This window comes from Rousettus aegyptiacus, unplaced genomic scaffold (assembly GCF_014176215.1).
Source record: "Rousettus aegyptiacus isolate mRouAeg1 unplaced genomic scaffold, mRouAeg1.p scaffold_m13_p_13, whole genome shotgun sequence".
Taxonomy (NCBI): Eukaryota; Metazoa; Chordata; class Mammalia; order Chiroptera; family Pteropodidae; genus Rousettus; species Rousettus aegyptiacus.
In genome coordinates, this window is record NW_023416288.1 from 4,275,946 (window position 1) to 4,293,923 (window position 17,978).

General features: G+C 36.3%; 1 protein-coding gene across 4 annotated transcripts in view; it reads left to right on the top strand.

Annotated features, from left to right (window-relative positions):
* Nucleotides 1-17,978, top strand: part of SLC26A5 (solute carrier family 26 member 5) — a 45,287-nt gene continuing 27,309 nt past the window's right edge. For 3 of the 4 annotated variants that reach the window (XM_016145916.2, XM_016145920.2, XM_016145919.2), the window contains exons 1-2: nucleotides 1-46; nucleotides 2,894-3,016. The gene's annotated coding sequence lies outside the window, so the exon portion shown is untranslated. Of the gene's footprint in view, nucleotides 47-444; nucleotides 637-2,893; nucleotides 3,017-17,978 lie in introns of those variants that run through there. The other variant, XM_016145918.2, reaches the window with a different exon arrangement.

Genomic DNA, 17,978 nt, shown 5'->3' on the forward strand with positions numbered 1-17,978 from the left:
GGCGGGGCGGCGGCTCCGCCCAGGGCAGCCCCGGGCAGCGCCGGCGGTGAGTGTGCGCGGGCGGCGCGGGGCCTGGGCGCAGGGCCGGGGGAGCGGGGGCGCTTGGAGCGCGGACAGCCGATCCCCAGGGGACGCTCGGCGCTGCCTGTCCCCGCGGTTTAAAACCCTTCTCCCTCCTATAACCTTACCGTGGTGGGCGCGCTACCGTGATAGCGGTTCTGATCTTCTACGCTCTGGAAGCTTCTGGCTTCTGTAGAGTAAAGACGGTCCAGCAGGAAATCAACTTACTGGTATTGAACGCCCCGGGGGGGTGCTCACTCGCGGCCAGGCCCAGCCGCGGAGGCGCGCTGGGCGCTCTTAGTGAAGGTCTAGCTCACACAGGTGAAAAGCAGCAAAGGTCTGCTAGCTGTGAAGAGGACATCCGAGGATAAGTACTGTGTTATCAATCTGGAGTCTAGAATTTTAAAAACACGAATGGAAATGGAAATTTGGAGAGGAGGACTGAAATTCAGCTTTTTCTTATCTGAAAAATGCACATTAGATACAAATGTATAATCTAAAGTAAGCTTGGAAATGCAGAGGGAGTTCGAAGTATGTGATAAGTACAGCTGACCCTCGAACACCAGTTTGAACTGCGTGAGTCCACTTACACACAGATTTTTTTTTCAATAAGTAGGTACAGTACTGTAAATGTACTTATGACTTTCTTAATAACGTTTTCTTTTCTCTAGCTTACTTTATTATAAGAATACAGTATATAATACATATACAAAATATGTGTTAATCGACTGTTTATGTTATAGGTAAGTCTTCCGGTCAACAAACAGCTATTAGTAGATAAGTTTGGGGGAAGTCAAAAGCCATATTTGGATTTTTGACTGCATGAGGGTGGGGGGCATCCCTAACCCCTGCATTGAGTAGTCAACTGTATAACCCTTTTAAAATGAAATTTGAAATAGATTTTTGCCAGGCAATCCTTATAATTACTGTAGTATTTCTTTGTATCAGAAGACTTTCAGGCAGGGGACAGGAAGCTTGAGAGAGAAATTCAAACTAATTTGCATTAGAGAGAACTTTAGAATGAAGAATTCCTAGGTAAGGTTGCCATGGCTGATATCTTAAGTGCACTGCTGGAAAGCATTCTAGTCTGTTAAGTAACACCTGAAGCCCCAATTCTGTTACATAGCATTTCTTTTTTTTTTTCCCCTCTTTAACTACTCTGAAACTATACAGAGTTACACATTCCTCATTAATTTATGAGCGATACCAAAAGAATTGACTCAATCCAACAAGTATTTGAGCGCCTTGCCTGTATGAGGTGCTTTTCTAAGAGCTGCAGAGGAATGAAAGGAAGATGGAAGAATTTTCCAATTAAAACAACAGCAACAACAGTGGACTTGGTTTGTAAGGTTTGCACTGCCAATTTAAAATAAAAAACATTCGAGCTTTCATTTCATTCTAAATACCAAGTGTGTCCCCTGGTATCCTGATTATTTTGTAATTGTTCTATTGCAGATAGTTGGCACTTTATTAATTCCAAAGTAAAAGGCTTTCTAGGAAATATAACCTAAATAAGAAGCTATGTCCATTTCCCTATCATCTGCATTATTATTGTATTAATAAAGTCAAAATCAACAAGAAAAAATAAGATGATTTTCTTTTCCTTTGATTTCAAACTAGTGTAATCTTGCATGACAGAAGACAAACTCAACATAGGTAAATTTAATCTTCTGGTGCTTCCCAAACTGTTTTTATCTAAATTGGATAAAATTTAGATAAATTTTATCTAATTTTTTTGGAGGGTAGATCCAATTTCATGAAATCTTCCAATCCTTTTGGAGGATAGTTCCATAGGCCAAGTTCATGAAAATGAAAATCTGTTGTTGTGGATACTAATACCGTCAACATCACCATCTCCCCAACTTCACCCTGAAAACAGTTGTATTCTAGGGAGCTTTTGGGAGGGGACAGATTTTAAAAATCTGGCCAAAGCTAAGGACTTTATCACCAGAAAAAGTTCACGCCCATTCACAATGTTGCATCTTTCAGAGGATTCATGGTTCCCAGGAATAAGACATCGCTTTAGAACAAGGGCAGAATTAGTCAGAGGTAGGTAAATGGAGGAAAATGGAAATGAAGCAAGGATGTGAGTAAATCCACAAACTGAGTGGATATAATTTAATTTCGAATAGAATAAATACCTAGCCTTTGAGTAAGTGTTCTGTGAATGGGGAGTAATAATTGTATCATTTGTGAAAGATTAAAGGCAGATTAGCCATATTAAATTTTAGTTGGTCAGGGTCAGCTTTTATTTTGAACCTTATGAATCTCGTTTTCCAATTTTTCTTGTTCTTCTCAAAGAAAGTGCTTCTGAGATGATTTTCTTCTTTCAAGACAGTCTCTCACCTGCCAAGTTTTGTAGCTATGAACTGCTAAGTATGGGAATGGTTGTATTCAAAATTTGACCTCTCTCTCTCATTATATAATTACCATGTCCATATAAACCACTGTGATAATAACAGTTGTGTCTTAGAAGAGAGTTGGTTGTTCTTAGAAATGACTAGATGGGGTGGTTCCATAGAGTAGTGGTTAGCATGTCTGTTTTGCATGCAGAAGGTCCTAGGTTCAAGCCTCATAGGAGCCTTGACCCATATCCCAGGCATGCCAGGGCCCAGGTGTGCCCAGCCAGCGTGTGGGAGGAGATGCCCTGCCCTGCCTTCAGAGATCCAGTTCTTAAGGGGAGATGGCAACATCTGTAGGTCAGGAGTAGAAGTGGGGGGCGAGGGGAATTTTAAAAAAAAAAAATGAATGGACAGCATTAAGAAATAATTTGGCTGTAACTTCTATCAAAGAACAAGTCAGCAGCTATGAATTAACTTTCTTTTATACCTAGGGCCCAAAAGCCAGCTCTTCATTCTCCAGCTCTCATCCCCACTGATCAAGTTTAGACTGAACTGCTAGACCTCCCAGCTAGGGACCCTGTGTCCTGCCCCTTTGTGCTACACGTTGGATCTGGGTAAGTAGAGGGCCCCCTGGAACTAGTAAAATTGGAGACTGAGTTCTAGATAATGATGGATTTTACCTGGACCAAAGAATCCTTAACATTTCCAGAGGCCTGAGTCACAGTAAGAGAGAGAATGCCAGAGTCATCACAGCTTACTCTCCCCTTTCAACTTGAATCGGAACTAGCCTGATTCTTAGATATTAACCAGATCTGACTTACATTATTCTTAAGTAACAACTAAGTGGCTGGTCACAATCCTAGAATGTCATTGAGAGACATTTATTAGATTAGTAAATTAATGGAGATCATGATTTTAATCCATATTCAGCTGTTAACTAGGTATGTGATCTTGGAGAAGTAACAAGTCAATTAAATTCTTTGGACCTTAATTTTTCTATGTATAAAATAAAGGTGTCATATGGGATTAGTAGTTCTTGATGTATATGAACCACCTAGAGAGTTTACTAAAAACAAACAAACAAATGAAACCTAAGTCAGAGATTCTGATTTAATTGGACTGGGGAAGACCTAGACATCTCTATTATTTTTTTAAAGCCCCCTCCCCGCCCCTCCACACACACACACAGAAAACACTAATAACCAGCCAAGATGGAAAATTACTGGGTTAAATAATCATTACAAACAGATTCTCAGCTTATGTCACCTAAAGATAGAAGGTAAACCTACAAAATTCCTTTTATACATAGTCTGACTCAGTATCATATACATTTAATGGTAACCAAGCCTAACCATGTCTTTCTAATAAGCAGACCAAATTAAACAATTTCAGTTTATTCAGGGAAGGTGCTGTTTCTCCCCACCAGTTCAGTATTCCCACAAAGCTTTGGGAGTCTCCTCCCTCCCCCTTGCCCTCCCCCCCCCAACCAACACACACACACACACACTCTCACTAGCACCAAGTATGTTTCAATGGACTGAATTTGGTATAACTCTGCCTATCCAAGATGATCACCTGTACCTACAGGTCCCCAGAGATGAATACCTCTGTTCTCTGGTATCCATGCCAGTGTTTAATAGCCTATTGAAATTTCCTCCTAGAGGTGATATGTGGTTTGTTTAGGTCAGGGAGAAAGGTGTCAGCAAAGGATAAAGATGATCACCTCGATCCTTGCTGAAATGTGAGCTTCTATGTCCAAAGTGAGATAAAAAAAAAAAAAATGATCCCCACACCTTCTCAAGTAGTTGTAGACTATCCAGTTACTAGAACTGGGGCAGGAAAAAAAAAGAGTACATTGTTTACCTTAATCATTTGTTGGGACCTAATCTTGTCAATACATTATAAATTCTGCAGATATTGAAAATTATTCTTAGATTTAAAGGATAACTTATTAAATTGTAATCCATGAAATTTGTTACTTTTTTTCTCCTACTGCTCTTCATATCTCAAACACCTAGAAGAAGAAAAAATAAATAAAACAGTGTATGTGTGACTGTCAGATCACTAAAAGAGAGATGAGTTGACAAAAGATGGAAAGGCATTAGGAGGAAACGAGGAACAGGGTAAGAAGGCCCATGGATTGCAAGGAGCTACTCTTATTTATTTATTTCTTCTCTACTCTTGGCCTTATATCAGCTACAAATTTATTCTCAAGCTTTCTAAAATTTAGGCAAATCACTGTATCTCACTTGCACTGTGTTGGGAAGTGTGAGCTTGGGGCCCATGCTTCCTGTGTGTTCCTCGCAATCTTCCATACATAGTGAGTGCATGGAGTTGTATCTCCCTGGGTGAATCTGCCACATGTGCATACTTAGTCTAATTCAGCATCGACCAATCCCAGGGCCTGACTTAATTCTAAATAATGTCTCAGGTGGGGAATAATTTTTTCTGGATTGGAAAGGACAGAGGAACTGCCCTTACCTCGTGTCAAAAATCTGTTGGAGAACTACACAACCAGCTCAGCCCCTACCTCTTTGTCCACCTAGAACTGGTTGCACTCATTGCCATTAAAAAAAAAAAAATTATAGAATTGGATTCATTTCATGTGTCTGTTGCTAATCATTGTTCCCAAAGATTTAGTAATATTGGGCCCATGCTGTTTTGCTATTTCATACATTATTCTTTACCTACTTCTTAAAATGAATTAAGGTTGGAATACATATACTAGGAAAAGGTGGTTTTTGCCATAATAACTTTAAATCTAATGACAAACTTAATTATTACTAAACCCAAATACCCAGTTAAGAGTTTTTATATAAGCATTCGTCCTCCCACAAATCTAATTTTTGAAGATAGTAAGTATAGTCAGGATTGTTCCGATCCTTAAATTTCCACCAGTTTGCTTTTTAAATCTTAACTGCCTCAAAACAATTAAATGCCAGAAGATAATTAGAAATGATAAAATTTTCTATTGAACACTTTTAACAGCAATTTCCAAAGGTAGCAGGATTTTTCATTTCTTCTTTCCTTTCTTCCTTGATTCACTTATTTGTTTAACAAATATTTAAGGAATTCCTACTATGTACCTGTCTTCATGCAGCTTTAACTTTCATGAAGAGAGGAGGGAAGACAGAGAATAAGGAAATAAAATACACTGTGGGTCAGATGTGTGATGAGTCCTGTGGAGAAATATAAAGCTGTGAAGAAGCCAGTGGAAGAATTGGTTGGGTAATATTTAAAATAAGGTGTCCTGAGAAAGTGATATGGAGCATAGACTAAAGGTGATGAAAAAAAAAGGTTATGACGCTATCTGAGAGTGGAGCTTTCTAGCCAACACAAAGTCTCTGAGGCAAGTGTGTGCCTGGTGTATCCACCGAACAGCAAGAAGATCTCAGTGGCTGGAGCAGTGTGACAAGGTGGGGAGTAGAAAGAAACGATATCAGTATAGAAAAGAGTGATTGTGGAGCAGGAATTTGGGGAGGGTGCGCATGATCATATAGGACCTTTAGCACCATTTCAGTGGGATACTGGTCAGGGGACATTAAGATGAGGTTTCTCACTGTTTCTTCAAAATAGCAGCAGCCAAGTGTTCTTTTTTCTTTGTTACACACACTAGATGTTCCCCAGCTTGCCTTCTCTCACTAAATTGGCCTCCACCCATTCTTCCCCTGGTTGTTCCTTTTTCCCAGGCAGGCTGTAAAGTGGAATTCAGTCTCCTATTCTCCTTGCTTTCCTGATGCCCCAAAGGTTAGGTTTGCCCTTCATTTTTAAAGAATGTGCTACTAGTTGCTAAAAAAAATAAAAATTGTCAGCCCCAAAACCAACAATCATGAGAATAATTAGTAAATTTATACAAAATATTTTTTGGTTTATACAGTAGCCCAGACACTAAGTGGTTGCATTGCTGGTATGCTAAATTTAGCCTGTTGGGTCTACACATTGTTTGATAAAAATTTGTGTTGGTTTCTAACAATTAAAAAATTAAGAAAGTTTCCATTAAAATGTAGTTTCAAGTCCTTTGAAAATTGGATGTTCTATTTATATGAAGTTCTGGAATAGGCAAAACTAATCTGTGGTGATAGAAATCAGAACTGAGGCTGCTTGATAGGGTGTGGCAAGCGTAGGGAGACAAAAGAGCATTTCGAATGGTAAAAAGTTTCTATTATATTAGTCTGAAATGCACAGTATCACTCATTAAACCATATACAGAGCTATACAGTTCACTATATGTTGAACCTCAATATAAAGAACATTTGAAAATGGAAGCCAGCATTCAGTGAGCGCTGAATAGTAGCCGACAACTTTGGGCTTGGCACATGCTTTCTAGAATGGCAAACGGTCACTTGGTTCACTTCAATTATTGCCATTACCTACCTGGCCTCTTGTAGATGGTACTGATGTGTCATTCCTGCAGTAGACTCTTGGCAGTTTTGGTTTCAACTATCAGCGGGGAATGGATCTGAAAGGGCCTGATACATTTAATTGGCAGTAAATAGAACCTGCTTCCTAGGGTCATATATGAAGCATGACAAAAACAGACCTGATAGCTTGGATCAGTCGAGCAGCTCACCTAAATCAGTCTCTCAATTAATGGTGTTCTGAATGAAATCTAGGATTCTCAGAGATCTCTGAACTTGACTCTCGCTCTTCTTCTAGAATGCCAAGGGCATCCTGCATTTGAAGATTCCTCCTCTGAGAGAATGACAGAAAGTACCTTTTACTCCTATTATCATCACCTAAAATTTATTTTTATTATGTTTTTTATGAAAATAATAATGTCTACTGTAGAAATCCTAAAGTATAGATAAAAATAAAATAAAATTACCTATAAATTACCTATTATCCTATAAATCTTAAATGGCTATAAATTTTTTTACAAAGACCAGGAAGAACTCTGAAGAGAATGGGATAAGAATATGTTTGGAGGTAAATTAGTTATGAAACAGAACCAAGAATTAGTACAAGAAGGACCACCATGAGAATGAGAGTGCCCATCTATAAAGAAGCTCTGAGAACAGAGTCAGCAAGGACAGAGAGCAGGCGTGAGCAGTGGGGACCCGAAAGCAAAGAGATGAATAGAAAGCCTTTATGGGTTAGTTAAGGTGAACCGGTACTTCTGGTGAGTTTGTCATTGTAGAATAAATCCTTTCTCTTTGCAGCATTTGGAAAGAGGGTGCGCCCTGTCCTGAAGGCCAGCTGTTGCCTTCTCACCCTAATGCCAACAGAGCCCACTCTGGTACATATAGCCTCCTAATCACCATTCATTCAGGGAAGGATCCTATTCTGGAAACACTTATATACATGATAGTAGAGAAAAGGGATGTCAATTAACCAGAAAAGTCAATGAAGTCTTTAATTTATCCAAAAATATGTTATAACCAATAATAAACAACCTGCCATATGAAGGTACATGAAGAAAAAAAAAACAAGATTAACAGTTACTAATAACAGAGATATATCATTTAAAATAATTTTTGTAAATTTGAGTACCCTCAAAGTGATTAAAAAGATATTGTTTCCATATAACAAAAACAGACTTCTATTAAGATGGAGCCATCAGAAAACAGACAAAAAAGATCTTGAACTTTAAAAAAAAATTAAAATAAAAATAATTTATTAGAAGGGCTAAAGATAAAGTTTAAGAAATTTTGAATGCACAACCAGCTATCGAAGGAATGGAGAATATATATGCTAGAAAAGATAAGAAGCATAGAAAAGCAGTTCAGTAAGTTCGATACCAGTCTATTGGAGCTCTAGAAAGAAAACAAAGGAAATAGAAGAAAAGAAGTTGACAGAAAAATACTAGGAAAAAATTTCTTGTAGTTGAAAAAAAAGTATGGTTAAAAGTGTCCATCAAATGAATGGAGAAAACTTCCATACAGAGATAAAATCATAAAATTTCAGAGTCAAGGATACAGAAAGGCTCCTAAACCTTTCTGAAAGGGGCAATAAAGTCACTTAAGATTGATATGTCTTATCCTTTGTGAACTGGATACTAAGCTGCAATGGAGCAGTGACTTCAAAATTGTGGAGGAAAGTTATTTTGAACTTAAAATTCTATTTCCAGTAAAATTATCAATTAAGTGCAAGAGTGAAATGAAGACATTTTCAAGCGTCCAAAGACTCAGGCCATTTTCTTCCATGTACTCTTTATAGAGCAATTACTTAAGGATATTCTTCAGCAAAGTAAGGGTAGAAAGCAAGGAGGAAGATGCAGAATAAGAAAGTGTAATTCCCCAAGGGCAATTAAAATAAATCCCAGGCTGACAGATGTATATCGGGCTTAGAAAGAAATTAATACAAATTAGGACAAGTAGTGAGCTCCAAGAAGAATGACTCTAAGAAGAATTAAGTAAATTCCATTCAATAGGTAGAAATAGTAATGAACAATATTTACATAGTTCTAAATATGAGACTTCTAGCAACATAGAGTACAAACACAAAAGTAAAGGATAACACAATTAAATGTTTAAATAAATAGTTAACGTGGAAATAAAAACTACCATAAGAATACAGAAAAGTGTTTTTAAAGAGAAATAAGTGTAAGCTCATACTCAGCACAACCCATAGGAGTTTCTCTGTGGGATACAGATTCTAGGATATAAGGATGGGGTTGTACCATTAAAACCCAGAAAGAAGACATGGCCTTAGGGCCAAGGAGACAGGGAACCATTCATCTCCCCTCCCCTATGAGCTCACAATTTTAAAAATCTGTAAACCACCATAAGGGAGTCTCAGCAAACAAAACAAATATAAGAATCAGATTCCGAATAATTTAAAATAATGGAAATACATGAACAAAATAATGTGTGTTAAAATTATTAAAGAGACAAAAAGAATAGGAAACCAAAGGAAAAATAGTACACTATAAAAAAGAGCAGTATTTTTCAAAAAGAAGATATAGAAATGAAAATATAAACATTGAATATTTTAAAATTAATGTACTAGCTAAACAACATATTAGAGGCAAAAGTAGATTAGTAAACTGGAGGCCAAATCTGAAAATACTATCTGGAATCAACCTACTGAGATTGAAAGATGGAAAATGTCAGAGATTAAAAGTTACAGTGACAGAATGGGAAACTCTAATGAATGTCTAATAGAAATTTCAGAAGGAGAGAATGAAGAGAATGAATTAGCCTATATTGGTTACATAAGTAAATGAATTAAAATAGTAATATAATCTGGCAAAAATAGTAGGAAGTAAGGAGACTAAAATATTCATTTTTCATGGTAAGCATTCATAGATAATATCTTAATTTGATAAATTAAAAATTAGCTGTATAATTATATTACTTAGAACAGTAGTTCTCAATCCTAGAAGAGTTTTAACTGGAGGGTCTACTAGTAGTTAGTGTCAAAGACAAAGATGCAAAATGCACAGAACACATCCACACAAGTCCCACCCAAAATACTAATAACTGATTTAGAGTTAAAATAAACTCACCAGACTGCAAATTGATACAGCCACTATGGAAAACAGTATGGAGGTTCCTCAAAAAGTTAAGAATTGATCTACCATATGATCCAGCAATCCTTCTATTGGGTATTTACCCCAAAGACTTAAAAACCCATATCTGAAAAGATATTTGCACACTGATGTTCATAGCATTATTCATTATGGCCAGGACATGGAAGCAACTGAAGTGACCTACAATAGATGGCTGGCTAAAGAAACTGGTGTAAAGGGGGTCAAATATGTGGTGACAAAAAGAAATCTAATCATCAGAGGTGAAAATACAATGTGTGTGTGTGTTTGTGTGTGTGTGTGTGTATGTGCCTTACTGTGAAAGTGTACAGCTGAAACTTATTGGATTTCATTAACCAGTGTCACCATAAAAAATTAATTTAAAAAATTTTTAATGAATAAATAAAAATAAAATACACCCACCAAAAGAACTAAAAATAAAATGAATTTTCAGAAATGGTTGCTTCAGAGAATAGAGCCAGAATTGGGTAGAAGAGGCAGCGGGGGTGGGGGTAACTGTCTTTTTCTGATTAGCCCTTCTATAATACTTGCAATTTTATCATGCCTGTATTTTTTGACTAAAGTTATTTTAGGAGAATAAATGACTGGCAAACCAGTAGATTCTTCTTCCATCTTCATTTAAGTAGAGAACTTTTTCTTATTAAAAATATCTGTCATTCAAACTTAAGCACCTATTTGAATTACTGCACTTTTTACCACAAAGAAGATTCTGGAGGCTTATCTTGTGAGTATTAATGATATTTCAGGTGTTCCTAGTTGGAAAATAAATCTTGCAATTTATCAACTTATTGCATTACAACAAATTAGTCCCTGAAGGGATTCAATTTCTTTAATGGAACTGAATCATTTGTGCATGGCATGGTGGCTTTGACCAGTAGTTCCATACAGGACAAAGGAGGATGGGAGCATAGTCAAATAACTAGAGCATGTGGCTTCAAATTGGAACATATAGCCTGCCATTTATGGTCCTAGAAGACCTGGTCTTATTCAGCCTCTCCAGTTTCACTTCTTGTAACCACCCAGAACACAATGCTTTGGGGTGCTTTTGGTATTCTATGAACATTTCCTATCGATTTTCACCTTCACTTCTCTGCCAAATCGCAAGCCCTCACTTTTGCCTTCTACCCATTATTAAACAAGTACTTCAAACCCAGTATCCTCTCCAAAGCCTTCCTTGACTTCTTATCTTGCTTTTAATTTTGTTAAGATCACTGTTTCATAAACAATATCACAAGTGGGAACACGTGCCTATAATTAATGTAATTTAGTTAGGTAATTAGGTAATCATTTTGACATAATTAATCTAATACAAGTTAATGAGGCAGTATAGCATAAAAGGACAGTTTCTGACATGAGCAGACCTAAATTCCAATCCCAGCTTTTATTACTCCACGGGAGCCACAAATTCTTCATCTGAAAAAATGTGGATAATTCTTACTTTCCATGAATGCTGTGATTGTTTACTTGCAGTCTCAATAAATGTTAACTACTATAATTATGTTTAACTATTACTGTATATAAATAAGAAGCTCACAGAAATGTCTATTATTCATCTTATTTTAAGTCAATTTGTAGTTTTTATGTGCTTACTTTGTAAATTACCCAATACTTAAAATGAGCATTAACATTGTTTGAATATGAACTATTTTTTATCATCACACACATAAACTCACACAGATAAAAATAAAATCCCACTTATAATAGCAAAAATTTGAAAGTAGCCTAAGTATCTAATACTAAGGAAGATGGTTAACTAAATCATGATACCTATATATTTAGAAAACATATAACCACTAAAAATTATGCTTCTGAAGTTGTTTACTAACATGGCAAAAAGTTTATGATATAATATTAAGTAAAAAAAGTTATTACAAAACTATTAAGATAGTATATTGGCCATGTAAATATACATTATATATGTTCAAATTTATGCATTTATAATATACATTTAGTATGTATCATTTATGCCTGAGAAAAAAGAAAAGTTTCCAAATTTTCACAGTGCTCATATGTTACTTTTATAATAAGAAGGGAAAAAGTAACATGTAACATGATTTGTATATCAAAGGCCATTGGTCTCATTTCCTAATGTCAGTATTTCCTTTCCGCCAATCTTTCTGCCATCTCCCAAACTTTCTATGTTCCCTTGCATGCTCTATTATGTCATATGCCTCTACACACCTATAAGAAATCCTTAAAAGGATGTAGATTGCTGCAAAGACATTCGATGACAAGTTTTCCAAGGGCGCGTACCACAGCTTATTTATCTCTAAGTAGTCACCTTGCATATTATAGCCAAACACAGAAGTAGAGGATCAGTAGAATGCAATTTGTATTGAATGAATGAATAAATGGAGATCCAAGGCTCCAGAAATGGAGCAGGTAAAAGGAAATAAGCATAAGATGATTAAAAAGGTAATAATAAATATCGATCGGGTATCTTATTCTAAGTGCTTTATATTTCTGAGATCAGCCCTCTGTACAGCACTGTGAGGATTGGCTAAGACAAATTATAAAATATCCATACAATGGCGTACCATGCAGCTGTTTAAAAAACAAATAAAGGAAGAAGCTCTTTAATACCTATAGGGAAAGATCACCAAACTATTTTATTAAGCGAAAAAAAAGCAAGGTGCGGATGGTGTTAAGTTACACTACCATTCATGGGAAGACGACTGTATATTCATACCTGCTTGTGTTTAAAATCTCTCTGGAAAGACACACAGAAAACGGACACCCTGGTTAGCTCCCAGCCATGGAATGAAAGTGAGACTTCACTTTCTTTTTACACATAAATTTTTGAGCCATGTGAATATAATAGTGATTCAAAAAGACAAATAAGAATAAAGGAAAATAATTATCCCCATTTAGAAATGAGCAATCTGGGGTTGAGGAAAATTAGGTACCCTGTGCACAGTAATAATAATAATCAGTCACAACTATTGAGCACTTACTGTGTGCCAGGCCCCCACGATAATACTTTAGAAACAGTTTCTAATTTGTTCCTCACAGATCTTTAATGAGGTTTTATTTTTATCTTAGCGTTATAGCTGACAGATCTGAAGGAAACATAATTTTCCAGTCCAGGGTACTTGTAAGCAATAATTACTCTGGGACAGCAAGCATCAGGCAGGACTTACAGTCATCCTACTTATAATTTGATCAAATAATTTGCTGGATGTCCTGTCATAATGGCAGAAACCAGGTGTAACTGAGGTCTGTGTGATTCCACAGCCTATACTTGTAACTGCCATTCACGGATAAGCAAATGACAGAAAGCTTTTAGCTAAAAACACATGATGGTGAAGTGCCAGTTCCACCCTCCAAATACAGTCCTTCTGAACCCAAAGCCTACCTTAGGGTGTTGCCTATCTGAATACTAATCTAAGGATCTTTTGCCAGAGGAAGATAAACATAAAAGAAGAGGGAAAGGATGGGTGCCAATATTTAGCTTCAGGCTAAATTCTCAGGCAACTTGTCCCTCACCTCTCAGATACACTCAAGAGAGCATTTAGTCAACAAATGTCTGGGAGCCTGAGGCATACCAGGCTGTGTGCTGGGTATTCAGAGACTATGGTCCTGCCCTCACAGAGCTTACAATTGACATTCAGGATCAGCTTGCATAGATTTTAGGGCCTTTGCTCATCCAACATGCTCAGCCACTGCAATTAGTCAATGATTATCAATAAGGGAAAGAAGATAATATATCCTTCCTGGTTGTGTTAAGAGTCCCAGAAGTATAGAGAAGAGGAAGCAGCTTTTTCAAATTGCTTTCAGGAAAAAGGCTAATAAAGTCATAGGTGGAAAATGACGATGTCCAAGGAGGTTGAAAATTCAAGAGTTTAGAAAAAAATACTTCTCTGGACTATCATTCATGAAGACTTTTCTATATGCTGTGTACATTATAGAAAAGTTTATGTCCTGTTGCCCTGGAAAGTGTAGAAACCTTTCATAATAAATAACATTTACTTTTGTTAGTTGTTCATGCTGATGCCCATAGAGAAATTATGTGAAAGATAGAGTTAAATTTAGGAATCAGATAGTGGGAATTAAAAGGGTAACTAACCTGCATTTTTTAGAGTTGTAAAGATGTAAGTTAATTACTTCGAATAGGCGAATGGATACCCTGAGGCCCTCTTTTCTGATACCTCCAGTGCGCAGTGAAGAATAATCACTCACTGTCAAACTTAAAGAAAAACGTTATTGAACTGATGTGTGTGCTTTGTTCTCAACAACTGAATTCATCCTAGTTAGTTTAAGCACAAAGATGTAATTGCCGTTTTGAACAAACTTGCTTAATACTAATCTCAAGATGTCACTGGAAATGTTATTTAAAGATAAGGAAACTTAGACCCAGAGAGGCAAGTTATTTTTCCATATTTATTCAATAAGCATTTTTGAAGCCTGTGTAACAGTCACTTTACAGAAATCAACTGTATTGGGTTTCTGCTCTCATGAAGCTTACAGTCCAGTTTCCAAATAGGTTGTCTATCAATCTCACTCCAATAAAAAATACAGGTTCCAGAATTACTAAGTTAGAATCCTGAAAAGGCAGGGAAAGCTGTAGTTTCAAGCTTGCCAGATGATTCTGATGTGCTTCCAAGTATGGAAACTTCTGATTGAGTTGACCCTGTTATCACAGTGTATAGCCGCTCAGGTGCTTGAGGTATAGAACTAGGGCTAGACTCTGACCCTTTCCTCCAATGTGGAGCATCTTCCTCAAAACCATGGTGAATCTCCATTATTGGCAAGCAACTACTTCTTGCTTTTAGTTTGAAGTTTAAAATGTTGTTTTGTGATAATTTTTATTTATAAATATCTGTGCCTTTTAAATTTAATGATTATTTTGAATAGGAAATAAGTTTTGCATTTTGAGAATATTTTTGGATAAGTCACTTACCCCCAAGTGAGTGTAGTTGAGTTCATTTTCTCACCTACAAAATGAGGGATTAAATTGGATGATCTCTAAGATTACTTTCGGATCTAGAAATCTATAATGAAAGATGTTCTAAACTATTTTTAAATCTCTTTTTATAGCTATGGAAAACAGGACCTGAACCTCTATGTCAATTGGATTTTTCTGTCATTAGAATTTTTGTTAGAGGGCTTACCAGAAGATTTGTCCCTTTAGGCTATCAGAAGTGACTTTTCTCATGTGAGAGTTTGTTTTACAACTTGGTAATTTATAATTTCAATTAGCATGCTGAAAACTCATTATCTGTCAGATAAGAGTCTGGTCATTTGATCTCCTTGTATTGGTCCCTTGGTTACTTTGCCTCTGTTCTTCTGATAAGATGGTTATTGATAGCCTTCAGGGCTTTAATTATTCAATCATTGTTGATGAGCATTAAAAGTTCTCCCAAAGGACAGCTTTTCATTATAATATCCTCTTCTCCTTTCAAGACCTTACTCTTCCCAGCAGTCCTTTCCTTTCCCACTTAAGACATCTCTAAACTACCAGTTATCTCAAGGACATAGACTAGAGCCAGGGTCCTAACACCTCAAAAATATTTGAGAATCACCTCTTTACTCTGCCTCTTCCTAACACACGGAGATTTCTGGTTGCCTGATTTAGCAAAGAAAAATATAAGATACACAGTTAAAATTGCTTATCTGACATTCAAATTTAACTGGATATCCAATATTTTACTTGACAATCCTATATACAGTACATTCCCTAATGCTTTCCTAAACCCGTCTAATGTTTTGAGATCTAAATTTCTTTGAGATTTACTCCCAATTTAAACCCTGAATGATATGTTTGTAACAACTAAGACTGCAGTTGTATGAAGTGTGGCAGATGTTGGTCCTGCCTACCGACACACAACTCCCTTTTGTTGTGAGAACATAAGAACAGAAACAAGACTGAAAACCTAAGCTAGATATTTTTCTATTTTGCAATTTTTTATTAAATATTTCAGAGATACAAATAAGCAAAGACAGTAATATAATGCATTGCACACAATTTATTTACACCTTGGTCAGTTTTTTTCATTTTGTTTCATGGGAAAGGTGAGTGGATGGGTGTGGATGTTTATCCTGCCATCCCTTAGTAGTTTTGAACCTTGGCTGAGCATTAGAATCACCTGGAAAGCTTTTATGCTCTCAATCCCTGCCTGCCTCCCAGGCCAATTAAATCAGAATCCCTGGCAGTGGAGTCAGGTGTTAGCACTAGTTAAAACTGCCCAGGTGATTCGAGTGTACAGCCAGGTCTAAGAACCAATTCCCTAAAGAATGGCAAATTTGAAGGATTATTTTTTTCATATTTTGAAAAATATTTAACGACATAGAAACATAATAACAATAAGGAAAATGATATTTTGCAGTGACATTTAGAAATCAGAGGATTTTTATTGCTTAATCGTGTCCTTATATTTCAAATTCCCCTTCAAAATTTATTTTATGTACTTTTTCAGTAAGCCTGTTATATTATGTCATACTATATTTTATCATGTTATATGGTATTATAAAGATTACTTTTTAAAAGGTAATGTTATATAAAAGGTTTTAATCATGTCACTGATTCATTATTAATATTCTAAAAGCGTATTATTGACTTTCGTTTTCAAATGTTTCTTTTTGATTTTGTGTCTTTTTTGTATTTATTTCTCTGTCTCTCTTAGGTTATAAACCAGTGGTTCTTAGCCCTACTCATTAGAATCATCTTAAGGTGCTTTTTAAAAACACTTCTGAGCCCCTTCCTCCCCCACTAGAGGCTTTGCTCTAATTGGTCAGGTATATAGCCCAATCATTGTTGTTTTTTAACTGGGTTCAGGCAGACTTAAAAGCCAGTATTTTTAAATATGTCAAATACCTACCTATCTGAGCATTTGAATTCCCTGGGGCGCTTTTAAAACATACATCTAATTGCCCTGCTTAACAGAATTTTAAGAGGTTCAAGGTGGAGGAGCAATAAGGGATTGACAAATGGCTTTCAGAGTAATGGGTATAAATGAGAAATTCCTGCTGGGAATGCCAAAGAATTTTGGAAAATAAGAATAAGAATGTCTAATATTTTAGAAATATTTCATTTCCTCTGCTACACTTCAGTGTAAACCTATTCCATTTCTCTGAAATCTACCACATATGGGTACAGTGACTCATGCCCACACCCAAATGGAGTAAACGTCCACTGCCCAGCCCTACCCCCCCGGTCATGGAAATTCTAATTCAGGAGGTTCAGAATGAGGACCTGACACCACTGCTTTAAAACCTTCCCTATAGCAGTTATAAAAATAGTCACAGGAATATAAAGTACAGCATAGGGAATATAGTTAATAATATTGTAATAACTATATATGGTATCAGATGGATACTAGATTTATTGGGGTGATCACTTTGTAAGTTATATAAACGTTGTATACCTGAAACTAATATAATATTGTATGTCAATTGTAATTGAAAAAAATGTTAATTATATATTTAAAAAAAAAACCTTCTCTACACCATTGTGATGAGTGGTCAGGTGTGGTCAGCACTGTACTGTAGATGATACAACATCCTTAGGCAATGATCATCACAATTCATCTCGTAGACAATGGGGCGAATTCGTGTGTGATAACAGTAAAATCATTGGTAAAACTATTTTTGCAACAGGGGAAAAAAGTCTACTCTACCTGGTCTGTTTCTAAATGGCTAAATAAAGGAAGAAATAACCTCTGAAATAGGACAGAAGAAGACAAAGGAGGAAATATCCAGGAAAAAAAATAAAGTAATGCAGTAAAAATATTTAAAACAGATTGAATCTTCTATACTGCGAAATAACAAAGAGGAAGACTGGCATACATTATTAGCAATCATGAGGCACCAATCCAAAGATGTAATTCATTCATTCATCAATTACTGAGTGCCTGCCAAGAGACAAGGACTGAGCTAGATCCTGGGAATTCAGGGTATAGTGTTGCCTTGAGGAATTTATAATCTAGAAGAGAAGACCAATCAGAGGAGACCAATCATTATAATACGGTGGGAGAAAAATGGAAAATGATACATAATGAATGTTGACCTAGTCCATGGGGGATTATATATGAGGGGAGATTTCAGAGAAGCAGAGAACAAAACCAGGCTTTTGAAAGATACTATGATAA